The following is a 10,514-nucleotide window of genomic DNA, read 5'->3' as shown; positions in this document are numbered from 1 at the left end:
ACCTGCAACAGAGGCAGAGATACAGTTGCAAATGCTGGACTACTGAAGAGTGCAGTTCCTATTATGAAATGTATTTCTTTTCGAGACATCTGAGCAACAAGAAAATGAATTGAATGTTCAGTTGTTAATTGTTAAAAACTAACACCAAGTAGGCACATGCGCCAAATGAAGTCATGGGAATGTCTGCAACATACTTGTGAATTTTTAGTCATCTGTAACATCACCTTGTAATCTTATACATTTTAGAATCATAACAATAAAGTTGTTCTTTGCTCCTGAGACAGACTGCAAGTCTGTTTTGTTCTGGAGAGGAAGGGAACCTCCTTGATCAAGGATAACAGTCTTTCCACACAGGGAAAGCTTGCATTTGGATATTGCATTTGCAAAATGGGCATCCATTTTCCTGAGAATGATCATGGTGGGGACTGATATCTCAGTTATTTCCTCTCTACTTATAAGGTTGCCTGTTGTCATAACTCATAGTTTCATGTCCTAACCGCAAATGAGGATAAGGCATCTCACAATTTAGGACATTCAAGAAAAAATGTAGGACATTGCAAAATAAAAGCTGAAAGCACTCATATAAATATAAATTCTTGCTTCTTAGTTACTTTCAGAATGGAGGACATTTTCAAATTTATACTAGACAGAAGGTTGAAATGTAGGACATGTCCCAGAAAAGGAGAATGTCTGGTCACCCCCCCCCCCATACAGGAGCCTTAGGAATGTTTTTGTAGTAATGTTACTCATAAATCGTAATTCCTATATGTCACTGAATGTCGTGGTGGTGTCTCCTTCTTTGGAGGTCTTTAAACAGAGACTGGATGGCCATTTGTCGGGGGTACTTTGATTGTGAGTTCCTGCATGGCAGAAGGGGAGTTGGACTGGTTGGCCTTTAGGGGTATCTTCCCACTCTATGATTCTATGAAATAAATGGATTCCAGAACAGATCAACCCAAAATCTCCCTGGAAGCCAGGATGACCAAACTGAAGCTGTCAGACTGGCCACATCCTGAGAAGGCAGGAATCACTTAGAAAAGACAATGATGTTGGGGAAGGTAGAGAGAGGGAGAAAGAGGGGAAGAACCCATGCCAGATGAATGGACTCCGTCAGAGAGGTCCCTGGAAATGACTTTGCAAGACCTGAGCAGAGAGGCAGAGGACAGGGGCTCTAGGAGAGGTCTCATCCATAGGATCTCCATCAGTCTAGGAGGGCAGTTCACCCCAAGCAACCCTTGCTGCCCTGCTTCAGGCAGCAGCCTGACTTGGGCGGCCCTGTGATCCAGGCTGGCCCTCTCTGCACATGCTCAGGGGACCTCTCCAGGCAGAAACCAGTCCTGCTACGGTTTCGGTTGCAACTTCAAGCCTCAGGGCTGAGAGATCACTCTCTGGCCTGCATCCAGTTTCGCTTCGATTGCGAAACTAGATTCAATCTGCTCCTTTGTTGCTGGATTGGGGGGGAGGTGAGAAAAGGAGTGCTGCTGGGAGCCAAAAGGGACAGGGATCTGGGGGGAGAGGAAGGATCCTGAAGTTGAAAAGAGGGGGGGACAAATACACACACACACACACACACACACACAACCCACACGCTGGAGCCGCCCTTCCTGGATGGCGTCTCTTCTGGGCATGTGTCATCCTGGGAGGAGAGATCCACTAAGGAGGATCACTTCTGATCTCTCTTGAAAGGGATCGGTCCCCCTGGGTGGATCTCAGATCCGGTCCCCGATCGATCCTGCAAGATCGAGGAGAGAGACTTCCAGCAAAGTCCAATGCTTCTGCTACGTCTCCTTCCTGTGTCCCTGCAATGAAATATTTTGCTGCCTTATTGAAACCCTTCAAACTAGGAATGGATGAAGGGGGATCCAGAGAATGCAAAGATCCCTTTTGAACTCCAGCTGGATTCCCTCGGAGTAAACAGGCTCGATCTGTAAGTGAGCTGAGTGTTGTTGTTGTTGTTGCTGTTGTGTGCCTGCAAGTAGTTTCTGACTTATGGTGACCCTAAGGTGGTGCACCTATCATGTAGTTTTCTTGGCATGATTTGTTCAGAGGGGGCTTACCATGGCCAGCCTCTGAGGCTGAGAGAGTGTGACTTGCCCAAGGTCACCCTGTGGGTCTCTGTGGATGAGCCTGGATTTGAACCCTGGTCCAGAGTTGTAGTCCAACACTCAGATCACTGTACCACACTGGCTGGGAAGCAGATTATATTATTATTATTATTATTATTATTATTATTATTATTATTATTGCATGTGATTCCTTCCCACACACACATACACCACACACACACATCATGAGCAACTGGGGGGGATTGAGTTCCATATCTTACTTCACATAACTATAAGGCTGCATCCACACTCCAGAAGTAATCCAGGGTAACATCACCTTGAACTGCCATGGCTCAATGTTATGGAATATAATCTGTTCCTGCCTCTAACCTGAGGGTCTGGTTGGATCATTGGATAAGGGCAATGCGCATGCATGCTATTTTGCTCCACCTGTCAGCTTAGTTGTGTACACCTTGTGTGTGTGACGTTTAAGTCATCTGTCAACCGTGGCACTTCCATGAACTTTGCATGGTTTTCTGTTGTTGTGTTGTTGTGTGCCTTCAAGTCGTTCCCAGCGTATGGGGACCCTAGGTCAGTGAACCTATTGTGAGGTTTTCTTGGCAAGATTTGTTGAAATGGAGCTTGGCCTTGCCTTCCCCTGGGGCTGAGAGTGTGTGATTTATTGCCCAAGCAAATCAAGCTTCCTTGCTGGTTTGGAAGAAGTGTGTCCAAAGGAAAGGAGATGTGATGTGGAGGTTACAATGGCAGTTTGGAGGGAAGTTGGAAATGTGTTTTTACTGGCATGCAGTTCAGGCAAAGCTAGGCTGATGGTTTCTGTTCCTAACCATTCTGATGCATTTTCCTTTATAAAATCTTCATAAATCTAGGGGGGAAATTTCTAGTCATTGTTCCCTAGGTTTGTGGAGTCCCATCGCCAACATATCAGTGACTATGAAATGTTTCATGTCCTAGAACAGTGCTTCCCAACCTTCCTAATGCCGTGACCCTTTAATACAGCTCCTCATGTTGTGGTGACCCCCAGCCATAAAATTATTTTTGTTTCTCCTTCATAACTGTAATTTTGCTACTGTTATGAATCGTACTGTAAATCGTACTTAGCTTCAGAGCATAGCAATGCAAACCCACTCTGGGGAACTCAGCCCAGCTACCCCATGATAGGTTTACCTTGGGCAAGAAGTCACACTGTCTCAGCTTCAGAGCATAGTAATGCAAACCCTCTTTACAGAATCCAGCCCCGAAACCCCCAGTGGATCAAAGTGCAACCGGAACTCATTGGCTGTGCAGTCCCTCTTTTTGCAAGCTCTATGTTCTGAGACAGGAAGAAAGCCATCCATCTCCACTGCCCCTCCAAGTCCATTGTTGAGGGCAGTTGCTAAGCCTGTGGCTGCCCTGCAGCCTTCAGCAAAGGCTAGAAGCCTTTTGTTTGGGGCTCTGAGGGTGGTCTAAGGCAACCCCTGTGAAACAGTTGAGCAACCCCCAAGAGGATCACGATACCCAGGTTGGGAACCAGTGTCCTAGAATATCCTTTCAAGTCCTGTTAACACAGGAAAGAGGAGAACCTCTAAAAACCGAACAACATAAAACATGAATTTGCATATTGCAGCGTTTGGGGAAATGCGGCATTGTTGTCTGCTTGACTTTGCCATCTTCATGTCATCTTCCCTGTTTGCTATAATGTGATGTACTGATAAATCCTGCATGGCTGTTGCATGGGATCAATCCAGTGAGAGACGCATTAAGTTGCCCTTTCATTCTTCCTCCTTCCTTTCTTCATCAGCACAATAAGTGGACTATGGATATGGACCTTGTGCCAGATGGAAACTTAAGAGGAGGATGTGTTTGCTTTTCCTGGCTTGCTATTTTTTCCTTTATCAAAGTCTGCATTCTTTTGAAGATCGCACAGGATGCGGCAAAGCAAAGAAAACATAGACGATGAAGTTTACTTCAGTCTTACAAGCAAAAGTGACTACATTGGAAAGAAATGGCGAAACACTCAGGAAGGAGGAGGTGTACGAATACCTCAGTGGGTTTTTAAAAGGTTCTTTGATGCTTTTTAAGGCCTGGCTGCTTCCTTCTCCCCCTAAACTTGCTGATGCATTTCATCCATGAAAACAAGCTGTCACCATATTGCCCAGGTTTGTTGGCCATTGGTTTTTGGCTTTCTTCTGAGATGTCATTCATTTTTGAATGTTCTGCATCCACAGGATTTGTTTTTTGGAAATCACTCACCTTGTGACAGTTTTCTTGAAGTTAACTTCTGTTAAGATCTTGCCCGTCATTCTCAATTGCACTAATGTCCTTTGAAGATAACTTCTGTTAAGGTGTTTACATGAATTCACGGGTTTTCACATTGACCTGGTGAATGACAAAACATTAATGGCTATTGCATGGGATTGATCCAACAAAAGGGGCTTTGCGGGGAGCATTACTCATCTGTATTTTAATGAACTTCTCCTTTGGTTATTTTGATTCATTACTTGTTGTTGGGCAATTGCATGGAGAAGAGATGAGAGGAAGAGATTCTGTCGACTATTTGCAGAGGAGAAGGGGTTGCCGGGTGGACAAAATGAGCAGACACATATTGGCAATAAGAAGGCCACAACTTTATTGAATATACAAAACCTCACATGAGGGTGGGCCAGAAAGCATGAGGTCTGGATCTGACATCCACCAACCTGTGTTGGTCGATGCACCATTCGCCTGGCCATGCCCAGGCATTCAGGATGACAGTGGGGGAACTGGCCCGTATCCTGATAACCACTTAAAAGTCACTGGCTATGCGCATGAGCGCATCTTCGCCCCATGTCACCGGGAATGCTGAATCAATGCCGCCCCCACACTGGCAACATCGCTAGCCCTCAGCACCCCCGGCTCCCAGTGCTCCTGATTCTGTGCTCCGCAGCATCGGAAACCACGCCCATCAGATCCATGACCTAAGTCGGGTGGTCCCATTTCCTTCAAGTCTTCCTTCTTCAGCTACAAGTTTCCTTAGGAATGTCTTCATCCTTTCAATTCTTATGAAGATCCAACTGGATGCTGTAAAGAGAAGAAAGAAAAGATGATAGAGTTTCTTTCAGGATTACAAGCAAAGTGCGGGCTCAAATAAGCTTCACCTGCAAGATAATACAATGATCAATCAGTCATTAAATAATTGGAATAAGAGGACTTCCTCGGAGATGTATTAGAAACTTTAGGCTAAAAAAAAATCATTCCTACAAAACTCGCATCTTGTGGCTGAAGGCATTGCAGTGTTGTTCATGTGTCTATAAAGACTCAAATAAGATTCACCCGCAAGATAATACAGTGATCAAGCAATTATTAAATAATTGGAATAAGAAGGCTTCCTCTGAGTTGTAAACCTTGGGTTAACAAAAGTACATTCCTAGCAAGATAATACCTGGTGATTGTTTGGCTGAAAGTATTGCAGTGTTGTTTATGTGTGCTATTTTTACTAAATGCTCCTCAAAGAATTTTATCCAGTTGAGGCTGAGCTGCTTAGGTGTTCTGCTGGCTGTCTTTTTGAGGTCTCCTCACTGCTAAAAATGCAATGCAAGCTTTTACACATAGTCTTCCAGGTATAGGTCCAAAGGTTTTGGCCTTCCTCTGAAATATATCAGCAGCTTTTAAATGTTCAGTGTTCAAGAAGCTCATTCCTGATAATTTCTTACCTGGGGACAATCCCTTTGATGGGCTTCTCGATCGATTTAACCCACACCCTTCTCCTTCTTCGCAATAATAAATTCATTAGATAAAAACTTCACATGCAATATTTACAATACTCACACAAAAAGAGAATGCTTTGGTTGGATGCAGCCTCATTCAGATGTTCCCAGCTTGCTCTGATATTGGACTGAAAAGCCTATGGACGTCACTCACCTTTGGCAAATATGGTGGAGCATCATTCGTAAGATGGCCAAGAAATTGGAGCAAGGCATTTTCAACAGTGGAGTGGAATAAAGATTCACTTGGAGGATGATTCCTTGGAAAGCCAAAAGCCTATGTATATTAAGGATTTACCATTGATACCAGTCCATTGAACACTAGAACATTGGGGACCATGAAGCCATGATTCCATTCCACCAATCCAGTATGACCAGCAACTAGAGTTCAAACACTCACTGGAAAAGAAGCTTCCGGCCATTGGCTTCCCTGCCTCTTTAAATCTATGAGCAGCTTCACCATGGTCTGCCTTTTTTTTCTCCCCCTTTTTTTTTTTACCAACATGGCCTTGTCGGTTACTGCCATCTTCTCCAGTTGCCCTTTTTCTTTCCTCTTACCTATTCTGGTTTTGTTCTTTGCCCCCTTCATTCTAATTAGCTGATTGTTCTTATTTCTGAACCGTCTCTTCCTTCCTTCCCTTTTCAGTCTTCTTCTCATTCTTTCCTTCTTCTTTATTCACCTTCACTCTATTCTAAATTGGCATGATGAGCTCTCTTTCAATCTCTTTCCACTTGATACCATCATATTATGTCCCAGGCTTCATCTACACTGCATAATTAACGCACTTTAAATGCTATGGTGCAGTGCTATAAGATTCTAGGGTTTCTGGTTTGTTGTGGCACCAGACTACAAATACCAGGTGCCACAGCAAACTGCAAACCCCAGAATTCCATAGCAGTGAGCCATGCCAGTTAAAGAGATGTCAGACTGTATTGATTTGAAAGGCAGGGATGAAACACTGGTGTGTTGTTGCATTCTCCAACTTGTAGTAAACCATATCTATATCTATATATACTTCAATCAATATTACTCTTACTCCATAAGGGAGGACCTCAGAAGCAGTGCTAGATTTGGAATCGTCTTTGGTTTTTCTCTTGGGACTTCTCCTCTTCCCAAAGGAATCACTGTTTTCCACAAGCCCCTATTTTACTTTTATTCTCCTTTCTAAGGGTTGGCCTACTCTTGCCAGTTGCTCTTGACCCTGCCAGCACTGACCCAATTGATTTTGCTGCCTGAAGCAAACCTCCAAATGCCGCCCTCCACTCCTGGAAGTGAAGGTAGCCAAGCGAATGAAGGCATTTGGGCACCTGAGGCAGAAAATCCCACAAAAAAACAACCACCCTCTCTTCTTTCCTAGAAGGAAACCTGGAAAATCGATCCAGTACAAAGGCATGAAATATTCAACCATTGGCTGTCCCATTCATGGTCCTTATTGCTCAGCTGCTGCCATTCCCTGCTGAAACTTTAACTGCTACAGAACAAGAGGTGCATCATAATGGAAGTTATTATTTTGAAGCTGAAACAGTAACTACATAAATATAAATGAATCTTTTAAATACATTTGTGGCCTCGGCTATCATTGCTTGAACAGCATCTTGATTTGTCTGCAGCCTTTGACACTGTTCATCACTGTCTCCTAATTGACATACTCTCTGACCTTGGGTTCTCAGACTCTGTTCTCGACTGGTTTCGATCTTATTTGTCTGGCAGATCTTTTGCAGTAGTTGCAGGTGGTCAGACTTCATCTCCTGTTCCCTTATCTGTTGGAGTTCCCCAGGGCTCCGTTCTGGGTCCCCTTCTGTTTTCTCTCTACACACTGTCCTTAGGTAAACTCATTAGCTCTTTTGGTTTTTCCTACCATCTCTATGCCGATGACACCCAGTTGTATCTTTCCGCCCCTGACCTTTCTCCAAGGCTTGAACAGCAAGTTTCATCATGTCTCACAGTTGTCTCGCAGTGGATGCGCCATCGGCGTTTGAAACTCAACATGTCCAAGACGGAGCTTCTTGTCTTTCCTCCTAAGCCCACCCTTCAACACTCTTCTTTTCTGTCTCTGTGGACAATATTTCTATTCAACCAGTCCAGCAAGCCCGCAGTCTTGGTTTTATCTTTGACTCTTCTCTGTCGTGTATCCCTCAGATCCAGACCACAGCCAAGGCTTGTAGATTCTTTTTGTACAATATTGCCAAAATCCGACCATATCTCTCTGCCTCTACTGCCAAGATCCTGGTCCATGCCCTAGTGGTCTCACGACTTGATTACTGTAACATCCTCCTGGCTGGGCTTCCTCTTTCTCACCTTCGTCCTTTAGTCTCTGTCCAGCATTCAGCTGCACGCATTATCACTTCCACCCACCGCTCTGACCACATCTCTCCTGTGTTGGCATCCCTTCACTGGCTCCCCCTCCCTTTCTGTATTCAGTACAAGCTCCTGCTGTCAACGTTTAAAGCCCTCCATGGACCTCCTTACTTATCAGACCTTCTTTCTCCTCACCCTCCCACCAGGGCCCTCCGTTCTGGTAGTCAAGGGTTCCTGTCTCAGCCCAGGATTTCCTCTTCCCCATCTCGGATTCGCCCCCTTTCACTTGCTGCCCCTCCCACCTGGAACCTTCTTCCCCCGCGAGCAAGAGACATCACTTCTTTAACCAGCTTCAAAACAGAGTTGAAAACCTTCCTGTTCAGAGTAGCCTTCCCAGGTATTGCATAATTGTCGCTTACTATTTGATGATGTTTTGGTGCCTGTTTATCAAACCATTTCCTGTATTGCTATGTACTGTATATGCATTATCCTACTTGAGAGTATGTATTTTCCCTGGATGAAGATTAACCTTCCATTATGAAGCCAAGCCCTCCCTTCAGTCCATCTGCCTTGGTCCAGGCCTCGGAGGTTGAGAGGAACTGCTGGACCTCTTACCCTTTCCCTCCACCACTCCCTTCTCCTTCTGTGTCATGTCTTTTTAGATTGTAAGCCTGAGGGCAGGGAACTGTCTAACTAAAAAGATTGCATGTACAGCGCTGTGTAAATTTACAGCGCTTCATAAATAAAGGTTAATAATAATAATAATAATAATAATAATAATCCAAGTCTTAGAAATGTTGCTATTTTGGCTCATAACTCAAGATGCTCATAAATAATAAAAAGAAAAATTTGAAAGCAGTTTGCATCAAGTTTGAAATTGCACAAAACACTCAGGAATGTCAGAAAGTTTTAAATGCATTCCACATAAAAATGGCAGCATTTGCAAAGCACTAATGCACTGATGCAGCCACAAGTTGAACCAAACTAAAGATAAATAATAATAATAACAACATCTGTTGAGATGTTCTCCATCATTCTTAAATGTTCTACATTCACAGGTTTCATTCTTGTACATCCCTTGACTTTTTTTTAAAGTTAATACCTGTTAAGATATTTGTATGAATTAATGGGCGTCCTCGATGACCTCTCCACATTTATCTGCAGAAACCTGATATACAGCAATAAAAACCATTTATTATGGGATGTTTATAGTGACTGAAAAGAAAAGGGTGAGATTGCAAATGGCTTCCAGAAATTAAACTTTTGCTTCACCTTGTTGTACATGATGGGATGCTGCAGCTACATATTCTCAGCTTTCTTGTATAATAGTGCTTCAGTCCTTCTGTTGTCATTCTATTCAGTGGTGGCCCCACAAATTTGGAATGGTCTCCCCGAGGAGCTCCGTTTTGTGACCTCCCTGGTAATATTTTAAAAGAGGTTCAAAACCTTCCTCTTCTGTCAAGCCTTCTTCTCTGTAAAATGAAGCTGTGTATTCCCATTCCCATCGATTCTCTGCCTTACCCTGTTGAATGATTGTGTTCAGATTTTGTATAATTTGTATTAGTGGATTTTATCTATTTTTATGAGATGTTTTTAATGGTTTTTTATATGGTCTGTAAACCGCTTTGATCTATGGAAAAGCAGTATACAAATAAAATTATCCAAGTCTGCAAGATGGAGGAGAAGAAGCATCTTTGCACAGCTATCGGTTTGCACAAAAAATGGAGGAAGCGTTCTTGGACCAGAGGTGAAGTGGAGAATCCTCACCTGGAGGACTAAGTTTACCTGGACAGCATGGCCTTTGGGGCTGAAGAAAACTCATGTTTCTGGGAGCAAAGATTCCCTCTTGGTAATGAAGCCAACCCAACTACTGCATCTGAAGGAACATAGCTTCAGGGGTTTATATCTACCAGCCGTAAGGAGGGCTTCATGAAGCTTCACTTGATTGACTCTAAAGTTTTGCAGACCAGCAAGCAAACCAGACTTTGGAGCCAGTTTGGAAGAAGTGATTCCAATGAAAGGAGATGTGGTGTGGAGGTTACAATGGCATTAAGTAAGAAGGAAGAGAGTTTGGAGGAAATTTGGAAATGTGTGTGTTTATTTGCAGTCAGACTAGTCAAGACTAGGCTGATAGTTTCTGTTTTTAAGTCATTCTGATGCATTTTCTCTTACGAAATTATCACAAATCTTGCAAAATTTTCCCATAGGTTTGTGGAGTTCCATCTTCAACATACCAGCAACTATGAAACTATTTCGTGCCCTAGAACATCTTTCCATGGCCTGTTAATACAGGAAAGAAGAAAACCCCTAAAAAACAAACCACCATCACCACCAAATGGCTTGATGTCGTACAAAGTCATGTCTTGCAGGGTTTTGGAAACCACAGTGTTGTTCTCTGCTTGACCTTGCCATCTTCTTGCCATTTTTTTT

General features: G+C 43.5%; 1 protein-coding gene across 3 annotated transcripts in view; it reads left to right on the top strand.

The window, feature by feature from the left end:
• Positions 1-1,507: 1,507 nt before the first annotated feature.
• LOC121922101 (deoxyribonuclease-1-like 1) overlaps positions 1,508-10,514 on the top strand; it is a 31,435-nt gene continuing 22,428 nt past the window's right edge. For 2 of the 3 annotated variants that reach the window (XM_042451054.1, XM_042451053.1), the window contains exon 1: positions 1,508-1,927. The gene's annotated coding sequence lies outside the window, so the exon portion shown is untranslated. The remainder of the gene's footprint in view (positions 1,928-10,514) is intronic. The other variant, XM_042451055.1, reaches the window with a different exon arrangement.

This window comes from Sceloporus undulatus, chromosome 2 (assembly GCF_019175285.1).
Source record: "Sceloporus undulatus isolate JIND9_A2432 ecotype Alabama chromosome 2, SceUnd_v1.1, whole genome shotgun sequence".
NCBI lineage: Eukaryota > Metazoa > Chordata > Lepidosauria > Squamata > Phrynosomatidae > Sceloporus > Sceloporus undulatus.
This window is presented reverse-complemented; position numbering and strand designations above follow the sequence as displayed.